Raw genomic sequence first — 12,445 nt, forward strand, 5'->3', positions numbered from 1 at the left:
ACTGGGTGTGTGATATCGCATGATTCATGACGATGACAAGTGTGCAAATCAGGTTATCGATTGGTGGTAGTGTAACAGCAGCGGGCCGGGCGTCGACCCTGCGGCCCGGGCGCACCACTCGCTGGACCATGCGGCAGGCTTGCTATAAAAATCATGTATCAACTATCATGTAATCGCCATTAACCGGCCATTAATATTGAAATAAAATTTGAACCCATGTTTGCTTTGGTTTCATTGCACCTAAATAACATAATGCCCAAAACATCATAATCTTTATATTATGTCCTAAATTTCAAAACAACTTAGTATGAAAATACCTAAATATCAAATTGTTTTCTTCTTAAACTGGCCAAATGGTCACTATGACTTTTATTCATACGTCCAAGTCTCAGAATACGTAAATGTTAAAAAGTATGTTTGATCAAATGCCGAATTTTCGATGGGACGTTTTTAGGGTTCCGTAGTCAACTAGGAACCCTTATAGTTTCGCCATGTCCGTCTGTCTGTCTGTCTGTCCGAGGCTTTGCTTCGTGGTCGTTAGTGCTAGAAAGCTGAAAGGCATGGATATATAAATCAATAAAGCCGACAAAGTCGTACAATAAAATCTAAAAATACCCCTACACGTAAAGTGGGGGTGAACATTTTTTTTGCTTCAACCCTACAGTGTGGGATATCGTTGGAAAGGTCTTTCAAAACTAATAGGGGTCTTCAACAAACATCTCTTGATAAAGTGAATATATTCGGAGATAATTTATCCGAAAGAGAAAAAAAAATGTGTCCCCCCCCCCCTCTAACTTTTGAACCATAGGTCCAAAAATATGAAAAAAATCGTGGAAGTAGAGCTTAAGAAAGACATTAAATGAAAACTATAGCGGACATGATCAGTTTAGCTGTTTTTGAGTTATCGCAAAAAGTTTTCCCTTCATAGTAAAAAGACTTAATTTAATTAGGTACTGATGATGCAAATTTGCCTATTTGTTTAACTCGGGTGAAAGGTACCGTTTCATCCCTTGGTTAACAATTTACTATACTTTAAGGTCCAGTTTAGCTTATTGTGACGGAAGAGTAACTACGGAACCCTACACTGAGCGTGGCCCGACATGCTCTTGGCCGGTTTTTATTTAACGATAAGACCGCCTGTTGTTACCTGGTTCCATTTTCCTTTAAAATATATTTGTATTTATGCATGTAAAATGTATAAAGAATATTTACTTATCTAAGCATTATCCTGTAGTGTGACGAAGATTAAAATACTGCAGTAAGAAGAAAATCGAATGCTCTTAAATGTACACATAATGCAGCATCCTTAAAACGCGCGGTTTGATTTTTTTGGGTTCAAGGGTCACTCAATATGGTTTTTGTACATTTAAGTCTATTTGGTTGCATAATACAACTTACTCAAAAACTCCCGTAGCTCTTAATTCCGTCATAGGGTCTACGGGACATATTTTTGAGCAACTTGTGTCTATCCATATTTTTACACTTGACTGTAAAGGTGTCAAAAGTTTATTAAACATGTTTGATTTGCTAATAACTGCAATCGCTTCAATCCGATTTATGCAAATGTCCGACGTTGAGTGTATACTAGGTAAAATTACTTGACCTCAACAATTCTGGGATCGTTACACAGCATCTAGGAGTAGTTGATGTCATTCAAAAATAACTTATCTATTATCTTTCTTAAGGATTTGGTCCTCAATTTCGTTGTTCCTTATACAAAATAATTTGAAACCAACTTTGTAACATACCTTTAAAACGTTGAACAGTCCGATAGGCTCGAGCATAGAAGAGGGGGGGGGCCGGGTCACGAAATTTAATGTGTGCTACGGTTGCTCTCCGCTCGACCCCGCTCTGTTGCTGCATATCGATGTAAACCTTCACCTAACCGTATTGCTTCACATCATCTACTCTCAAAATGTACGTAACGCTAAGCGAAATAAAGCTCACATTCCGAGCGAGTATAAACAAGTTATAGGAGGTTGCGTGAAATATTTGCCCATGTGCCACAGATGTAGGTTAACATCGGACGCGCTCGATACCGGCGATGTCGATGTCGACCTGATCTAGGTTACCTAACCTACATCAGGGAGAGACCGCTACACTATGAAATGTAGCGCATACCAACTAAATCAGTTTAAATCATTTTGTGTTATTATTATTATAGAAAACTAAAATAAAAATAAATAAAAATAGCCTTTATTATTGAAGTTTTTACATTTGTAAGTATATTTATTTATCATTTCCATCGGCAACTCCAACTCGTCCCTTGACGAAGGTCTCTTCCAAAGTCTTCCATTCTGGTCTATTTCTTGCAACACTCATCCAAGCTTTTCCTCCAGTCTTATAGAAAACTAATTTACCTTAAGTTTAAAAGTATGCCAGTACAGCATGTCTGAATCAGAATCTGAAATTAATTAATTACCGACAAGTGTCTAAATATTTTTAAGATAAAGTATTACATATTTATGAGTTAATGACCTTTTCATAAAATTGCGTTCAAATTGTAGTGTGACTGTTTTAGGTTTATATCAATTGTATGATTTACTTTTCTACGAATATACTTATTACTTACTCATATGTTAATCCTTCGGCGTCTAAAATGATGACTAAAATATGTCCATATGCAATAAATTCCAAAATAGTGAAATGAATAACGTGGCATTAGTATTATAGTATACCTACTCGCGTACGTAATCTGTAACAGATAAACATAGGTATTAGGTCTATGTCTACGTCATGACAAGTTTTCGCCCATCAAGATTAGAAATTCTAATTTCGTGTTTCTTAGAAAATTTAACCTTTAACTAATGAATAGGTACTTACCTACTATCTGTATCAAAGTCATGCAGATCTTTATCGCACCATAGATAATGACTTTGAATGCTTGACTAAAAATAAATTCAATCAGTATAAAAACATTGATATTTACAGTACCGGCCAATAATATATCACCTTTATGTTTTTTTTTGTATGAGCCTGTATAGAGCAAACAATATAGTTAGTTTGTAGACTGCATATTTTACTAGTCATTTTATACAACTGCAATGAAATAATGTGAATTACAATAGGAGACTCAGCATATTACTAAAAAAGCTCTAATAAAATATGTTGTCTATATATTTAAAAAAAAAAACCTATATTACATGACACCAATTATTCTAATCGCTCGCACAAAGGCCTACTACTAAAGTAGCTAAAAAAGTGAGGTAGAAATTACTTACAAATATAAAAACGAAGTTCTATCGTAAAAACATGAGAGGTGATATATTATTGGCCGGTACGGTGTATGTAAGTAAATTTAAACTAAATGGTTCCTGAATTCGCTTAATGTAATGTTCATAATGATGAGTATTATGATACAATGGGGCTAACAGTGTGCATGCTGATGATATCGCTATGTAGATACATATACTTACTAACGTGCCAGTGAAATTTGTGAAATCGCTGCGCTTATCTCTGATGCTCGATAAGTATTGTTAGGCAAGCCAACTTTTAATGTCACGATATTTAAAATCCAATTCAAGTTTTAATTAAGCTGTGGTGGCCGAAAAGATATGACATCCGACTTTGAATCCGGAGGGTTCAAATCCTGGCTCGTATCAATGAGTTTTTCGGAACTTATGTACGGAACATCTTTTGATATTTACCATTAGTTTTTGGTGAAGGACATTGTGAAATAACCAGCATACATCAGCGAATATATTCATAGGTTCCCCAACCCGCATTGGGCAAACATGAGGTTATAGCCCAAACTCTCGCGCATGAGATGAAGCCTGGGACCAGCAGTGGGACGAACATAGGCTGAATTATTATTAAAATCCACGTGCGAAACCTTTCTAATCTATAAGCTTACTGAAACGTCATTCAAGCTCGCATGTCACATTATGTCACATACTCTATGTGACTGTTTTGCAAATTGCAACAGCAGCGGCTCGCTTTCGTGCGCAGGCAAATGAGAACACATACGAGTATTATTCAATCGCTTGCTGAAATTTGCCGAGTATACACAGTCATATTCATGCGATGTGTTTTATGAATTGTCAATATATACGATACGCAATATTTTATGACTAAGTTGCAGATAAAACAGCGAAGACGATAATTATAGAAAATAATTCTACAGCAGTCTGCTTTTAGCACAACTTTCTTTTCACTTATATTATTTTTAGAAGATCTATTTAGGACGACTGCCCACGGTCTGCCTGCCTGCCTAAATGGGTTTAGAAATTTTCGTTGGTTTAAAAAACATTCGATGTTTTCTATAAAAAATACCTCGAGATGCAGTTTAATATTATAGCCTACGTAAATGTAGAAGTCGTATAAAACTCGTATTGTAATCACTTTAACGTGCTCAAATTCAACTCAAGTCATCGTCAAGTCAGGATTCCGCTTCCCACTCAATTTGCTCCAGGAAACTGCATAAGGCAGTTTTGGCATACATATTAGAGTGTATGGAATGCGTTCCGCCACCGTTCAGCTCACAGCAAACCGTGTATCTCCAATGCTTACATAGCGCAGGCGAATAGAACTTTCAGACGAACCAATGTAACTGTAACCTCAGTACCCATAGCAATTTTCTACCGAAAAGAGCACTTATACTGGAACGTTCGTTTAGCCTACACTCGCCAAGTGACACCAATAAAGCCCCTCGCTTCTGTCTCACCACGGCCAATTGTACGCGCCGATTTCAAAACGAAAGTACCGCGCATCTAGGACGGTGAACGTATTTCTCGCAGCGATCTCTTGCAATTTACCAGCCAGTACTTTGCTAGAGAACGCGGCATGGCCAGATTGCTTCTTAGATATTCATAACTTGCAACAGCTAGTTTTGCAAGTTTCTAATGCCGTGGATTTGTTTATATCTCTTGACTCGCGTGGTGGACGCCCATAACGGACTTCAAGTGATTGCACTTTTGGAGCAAAGCAAAGGAAAGCTTTTTCTCATAGAATCTCGATAAATGCTTTTTGCCTTTACATTTTGTCATAGAAACTCATCTGATCCCCAGCAGATAATGCAATCCTGTCGTCCGAGTGCATTATACGAGTATAGTTTGACCATATTAGTTTGTCAGTGGAGCATAGGCAAAGAGTATATATTGTCTTTTGCCATGAATTTGAAACCACCAATAATAGGCAACTAACTCCTCTTAATACCAAAACTCGTACAGTATCGTCCTATAAAAAAGACGAAAATGCACCTAAAAACGTGTAACGTAAAGATAATTGTAATCGTAACGTAATAAAGTGATTCGTGGTTATGAGCAGAGCTTGGATTCCTGAGCTCTCGTATTGTGCCGGTCAAATGGGGCGTGAAATCGTTGAGCAATTTCTCAGCTGCATCTCTCCTTCCCAGGTATTGTGTGCACCCCAAGCCTGTGGTGCAGTGCTGGTTCCAAAGATTAAAAATTACAACAACTTATACACCATTTTAAATGAATAATAAATGACATCGTTTATGAATATTGTTATACATTGATAATATCGCAGCAATTGGCAGCCTATTTGAGTTTAAAGATTACCTATAGATTTTAAGGAAGGTACTTTGAGATCCATAATATCATTCCAACTGAAATTGGCTGTTCATTTCATATATATATATACTTTCCCGGCCGGTTTCGACCACGGCGACTTGAATACGTTCGTGTGTGCTCGCAAGTGGCTCGCGTAGCCGATTTTATTTGCGAAGACCCGTGCACACGAACGGGCAACCGTCCCGCCCGTCATTTCAACTACGCTATGTAAAAGACGATGTACGATATTACTGATGTAGTAGATATGCACTCACTTATATTTAGGGACGAATCCTTTTACTACTATAGCTATTAGTTAGTGATTTTTTATATACTTATGTAAATATGTTGGGGGAAATCTTACACAGATCGACCTAGTCCCAAACTAAAGGTAAGCTTGTACTATGGGTACTACTAGGCGAAGATATACATACTTAGATAGATAATATTCATAACTCGGGAATAAATATTCGTGCTCAACATTGCAGTCATTGACGTTTATCTAGGTGAAATTTGCTCAAAATTTTTAGACAATAAAGAGATATTATTGTCTAAAATAATCGCTTAATTAAGGTGCCCTAGGTTCAGAAAGTGAAGTATTTGAAAAATCGTACCGCTTTTTTAGATCGGTTGCCAAAAATTTAATTAGCAATCTTGAGGATTTCATCAATTCGAATCCCGATTTTTTGATTTTCGCTCAATAGAAAAAAAATCACTATCATAGATTTAAAAAATTGAAATAATTTATGCACAAAAGCTAAAAATATGAAAATTGCTTCTAAAAATGCGCAATTCTATTTTTGAGGGGACTAGTCGATTACCTTTTTTGTTGTTACTTACAACAAATTAAAATTATAATCATGATTCATCTCGCTCACGCTTATACTCAGTGAGAGTGAGAGAAGGGCACGAACCTACAGCGTAGAATAGTACATTACGATACAAGTGCGAAAAATAGGAAATTCGAAACGAGTGGCGATAAATTAAAACACGACCGAAGGGAGTGTTTTAAATCGACACGAGTTGCGAATTACCTATTCGCACATGTATCGTACAACGTTTTACAGTACATATGGCCCTTTAAGTCTTCGACACAGTAACGTAATATGCTACTTCTCGCACTAGTGCTATAAAGTAGCCCCATATGTACTGTAAACTTTGTTTACCGCACGCAATCAGTACCATCCATTGTAATTCGGGAACGGGTGCTTTAGAGTGACATTTCTGCTGCTTATTATGTAATCTCTGTTGGCACCGGGAGCGCCGCAAGTTGGTTATATCATAAGACATCGTAACTTTTGTTCACTATCTGTTCTAATAGAAAGTTGCAATCCGCTCGCTTTTCCGATTCTGTTTATTACCCAGGAAACTATCTAACACCGCGATAAATTCTAACTTTCATTCGAAACCTTTCGGTGCACGCTTTTCTATTACTTAAGGTTCTTTCTTATTTAATATGCCTGTACTATAACGTATATTTATAGCCGCTTGTAAATTTCATCACGATGGTTTCGAATTCTGGCCCATACTAGGAAACGCATGTACATTTGTACAACCTACGAAATGTCTTTCGATTTGTGCTATTCGTTTCCGACGAAGGACACCTATGTACTCGTATGATATCCAAAAAATTCTTATTGTATGTGAATTATGTGATGTCCTCAATTTGTAAGAAATTGCTGATCATTTTGTTAAATAATTATTTACAATATTTTCAGGTAGAGATAGTAAATGAATTTCATCACCAACTTTCCTGACCTATTTGTGAGCTCGTTCTCATTGTAAATTCAATTTATATTACACTTGTAGAGTTAATTACGTTACCTAAATTACATCAAAAATGTCTTGAGAGGGTTAGCACATGATGTCGATGATTTTGTGTGTAACACACAACTTGTGCCACTTTCTACGGAATGGCACATTTTAATAAGAATGGACTCGATTGCCTAATCTATTCTCTACATTGTTCTCACTTCAGCTCGGGTCAGCACGCACTGGGGCGTTATTATAAACGCTTACCGAACGTTTGGCTCTAGCTAACCATAACCAGTATAATGAGATTGCCAATGCCTATGTTATTGTGAACGACGAGGTCAGAATGATACTAGTTCTCCTGAGTAGTCGACACGCAAGCGCCCAGCAAGTTATGGGAAACTGTTCAGCCTGAGCTAAACTGTGTGTCCTACGCTTTATGTAACGTGCGTAACACCATTTATTAACATAAGATGTCGCCATTCCTTTCAACAATATTTTAGATCTAAAGCGGAATACAAATATGATTCAATATCGCAAATCAACTTCTCGTGACGATGAGTTAATGAATCTTGGTGATGTACGGGTATTTGTGCGTTCTCTTCAGCCTACTCCGCAAACGACATTGCGTTATAAAGAAATATCGACTCTATAAATATTTGTGTAGAGATTAAATCGTTTTAATAAAACGTGTCAAGAGTTTTGGGTTATGCTGCATTATTGCATTGTATACTCTCCTACTTTCCGATAGAGTACATATTGAAGTGCGAACGAGGTCAAAATGTAGGAGACTCCCGCCTCAAAACCCCATTTTTTCACACACTTATTGATCAATAGTAATCGCTGCCACTGATTATTCACGACTTTGGCATATTGCTAAAAATATCTTTTGTCACAAGACTTTAATCCAACGGACTAATTAATCTGAACATCGTTGAGTAATAAAATTACCTAATAAATATTACTCTTCTAGTCTAGTGTAAGCAATCAGTTTTTTTCACCTACATATAGATTTCTAGTTTACATTTTACAACGTATCCTGCTGTCTTCAAAATCAATAAATTAATTATTATTATGCCTTTTGTACATTTTGTTTATTATTTTAAATATGTAACTACTCAGTGACGCTTGTTTTGTTAGCAAATTTGTTATAATCACGTATTCATAGCATTTATAATCTCGATTGTTAATACATTACATTAGAATTTACGGGGATATAATATAGGTACTTTTATTTAAATTATGTGCGGCTAATACTGCAAAAGTATGATTGAAAGAACTGTACTGAAAAAGTAAAAGGCGAAAGTCGTGTGATGATGAGAACGCCGCACCGGGACGCACATTCGCGCGCAAGAAAGCAAGCATTTGTCGCCTAGTAATTGTTCCTGGTTTTCTCCATCTTCACATAACACTATTTCAAATCTTAATCTGTACCTATCTGAGGAAATCTTTTTATGAGGTTTACACGAACTTATCGATGATGCTATTGTTTTAGTGTTTGGTTTTTAAATAAAAACAACCAAGTGTGAGATTTATACAAAGGAATGAAAATGACGGTTATTTAAAATCACATTTTATTTATAGACTGTATTATATAAAAAATATACCCATGTTATAATAAGTAAAGCTATAAACTATATTTCTACTTTTGTTTGCTATAAGCGCAGTACCTAATCTTATTTAATATAATCACTACACCTCTCCCGCCACGTCTGTCTACATGTTCGCGATAAACTCAAAAACTACTGAACAGATTTTCATGCGGTGTTTACCTATCAATAGAGTGATTCTTGAGGAAGTTTAAATGTAATTTGTTAACCCGTGCGAAGCTGGACGGGTCGCTAGTTATAAATATACCTACTTAATAAAACAAACGTGTTTCTGGCATAGGTATATAATGATTGGTAGGAATGGTAGATTAGTCTAATCTACTCTTGATGCCTGTGTACAGTCGCAATGAGACATATCGAAGCAATCACAGTGCTCAGGAATTTCTGAACAAGTGAACACTTTAACATCTTTAGATACTTCTGAACACCTTGGCCGCTCCGATATTTCTGATGGCGGATGTACACATTAATAAAGGCACCTTTTTATTTCGGTTATTTTCTATCATCAGATAATTGTTGTTTAACTTTTACCCTAGAATGTTATGACTTATGACTGTAACACATTGTAGTTGACACACGCATCCGTCGGCCTGTAAAAGCAAATAATGTCAAGGCGGCTTATATTGATTCCAAGCTGGTAATGAGCACAAACTCTACCTATTATCGTGACATCAATTTTATAATTACTGATACCTCGACAGATTTTGTTAGCATTTAAACGTATTGTCATTATTGTGTTAAGGTCATTTAGATATATTGAATGCAGCTCGGCTATTTTTATCGCCGTCGATATTTTCGCCTTCGGTATTTGACATGATTAAGTCTATAATTGACAGATATCGTATCCACATCGATGAGTGAGTAAAATGACCAAATCATAACAGGCCTTCAGCTTCATAAAACGTAACACTCGAAAATTCTTCAGCGATAGATTTTTAGAAACCGACTTGAGAACACAACAAGAAGACAGCTTGCTAATGAATTGGAACTTGGCCTTTCTAAAGTTTCACTGTTAATGCATCGCCTGGTTGACCACATTCGTTTTGGCAGTTTTAACTGACACAAAGTAGCATCGCTTTGACCTTTTTGTCTACGGAAATGTATTTTAAAATTAGTATGTTAAATCCGGGTAGTATTGAGCAGTGAACGGGCCTAATAGTTTTAGTTATTAATGTAATCGCTCAGGTTCATTATTGTCTTCTTGAGTCTTGGCTTCAACTATGTCTAATACTTTAAATATTGTTGTGGGTATTTTTACAACGATATAAATATTGATAAATACTTAAATACATAGAAAACATCCATGACTCCAGAAAAAATATCCCTGCTCATCAGACAAATTAATGGCCTTACCGGGATTTGAAACCAGCGGGCTAAGCACGGTCGCATTTTTATCTTCTGTCACCATGCCTGTCACGTTCTAACAAGTATTTAAGTGCGAAAGTGACAGGCATAGTGACAGGTGATTAAAATGCAGCCATTCTGCCAATGCAGGATTACCAGGACCATCGGCTTTATAGCAGGGTCAATACCGACTAAGCCAGATGGGTCGTCTAAATAGTATTTTTTTATTGTTTCAGAACATTGACGAACCAGCCGAGAGTGGTAGTGTTGTGTAAGTATTCTAAGTATTAAACACCATGTTCACATCATTATTATCTTTGTGCAGTCACCTGAACGGACACGGGATTCAAGCCACCATGGTGTACTTAGTGCTGTTACGCAAGCTCATGGCACTGTAATGTTGGCTGCGTCATTGCTCAATCAGATGCATCTCCTTTCGTGTTGCGTCGCGTGAGAGTCGAGTTTCCCAACCGACGGTGGAGAGTCGGGTTGCCAGGGTGGTGCAAGTGGATTATCGTACCGAATATTTAAAATTATCATTCCAGATGAAACACCTAAACTAGAAAAATATTTTGAATACCAGCTCTAATGTCACATTGACACATATTTATAAGAAGATTTTAAACTTTTACAAAAAAAATATCGGAATGACTACGTTTATAAGTCGGTGTTTACCATTTTGAAACATTACAATTTGGCGCCGGTGCCAAACGACTTGCTGAAGTTTGTGTTGAAGGGAATTTTAAACAATTTACGCATGAAAATTAACAAAACAAACAACATAATAAGACTTTTGTATCGCGGCGTTATATAGGTATAAGAATATTTATTATTTCCCAGCAAAACTTTTCTATAAATTTGAGTACTAGACGTCTAAATAGCATTACGTATGTTTGAATTTGATCGTACATCGTACGTGATTCAAAGTTATGATACATATGATACGCTTCACCTGGCAACCCTGTTGGAGAGCGCAGCGGTTTCCCAATAGAAAGTCCTCCGATGCAGGAAGCAGTGCAGCGCACGTGTAGCGCGCCGGGAGGGGCGCGTGGCCGATGCACTTTCGTGCCGGTGACGTCACACCAGTACCTTTCGACAGCGTCACGCCGCCCGTAAGAGCTCTTATGCAATGGACGCGCTCAACTTTCCAATTTCGACAACGCGCTATTGTGTTGCGCTTTCAAATTTTACTATACCTTCGCCCGTTTGCTGGCGCTTTCTTACGTTTCTCTCCCTCTCTCCACGCGGCTGAAAAATGCTCTGAATGCGATTCGCAAGCGCAACAACCGCGATGCACTTTCACTGGAGCGTTCCGCCTTTTGTCTTTACTGTTTATTCTACACAACTATTAACAAAACTATTAGCGTATTTATATGCATAACTTTGCATGTATGAATATAGTGCTTGTTTACGTTATTTTACGTTTTCTACTCGCCTTGATAGGTTTAGTGGTGAATATTTTGATCAGCCGGTGCAAGTACTTTCACTATGGTGCAGGTTACTTGTAGGGAGTTTCTGAAAGTTTGTGCTATCTTGTAAAAGCGTGCGTGGCGCTCACTGATCACGAACCCTCTAGATGTAGTATGTAAGACTCCTCGTGGTCACTATTTATGAGCACTAACATAATATCTAACAACACAACGGCTATTTTAATTTCATCCACGTTTACGCCTCATGCGCACTTATCTAAATGTACACTTGGTAATATAGAATAGTGTGGGATGCGACTGAGTGGTGCACTGGTGACCCATTGTATCATAACGCAGAGTCTGTATGAGGTAATCTACGTTGGCGCTGTTTCACCGGCGCCGGCGCACGCTGGGTCGGGAGCTTTCTCACCCGCGAGAGCGGCGAGAGCCACCGAGCCGGTACCGAAAAACCTACCGAAATTGATATCCATTACACGATAATTAAACGGTTGGTGTCGCGGCGTCAATAATTGATCGTGAGAGAAAAATATTTTTTTAGTAGTAATGCCAGTGTTTGTCACAGATTTAATACAAATTACAAAATAGTCAATATACCCACAAATCCCTTCATTTTGGTCTTACTGTACTTCCGTATCCCTTCCCACCATGTCTTATCCTATGTTTGATACCGATGCCTGATAAAAGCGAAAATAAAAAGGATAGATATACCTAAATAATAATAAAAAAAATACAACTTAATTGTAAGTAGAGTCGAGTCGAATGTTATCATAAATGTAAAATTTCTATGAAAATATGACGT

At 37.3% G+C, this 12,445-nt stretch overlaps 1 protein-coding gene across 2 annotated transcripts in view; it reads left to right on the forward strand.

The window, feature by feature from the left end:
* Window positions 1-12,445, forward strand: part of LOC133520635 (protein roadkill) — a 69,094-nt gene that overhangs the window by 13,229 nt on the left and 43,420 nt on the right. For both annotated transcript variants that reach the window (XM_061855174.1, XM_061855172.1), the window contains exon 2: window positions 10,453-10,487. The gene's annotated coding sequence lies outside the window, so the exon portion shown is untranslated. The remainder of the gene's footprint in view (window positions 1-10,452; window positions 10,488-12,445) is intronic.

Source organism: Cydia pomonella, chromosome 8 (assembly GCF_033807575.1).
Source record: "Cydia pomonella isolate Wapato2018A chromosome 8, ilCydPomo1, whole genome shotgun sequence".
Classification (NCBI taxonomy): Eukaryota; Metazoa; Arthropoda; class Insecta; order Lepidoptera; family Tortricidae; genus Cydia; species Cydia pomonella.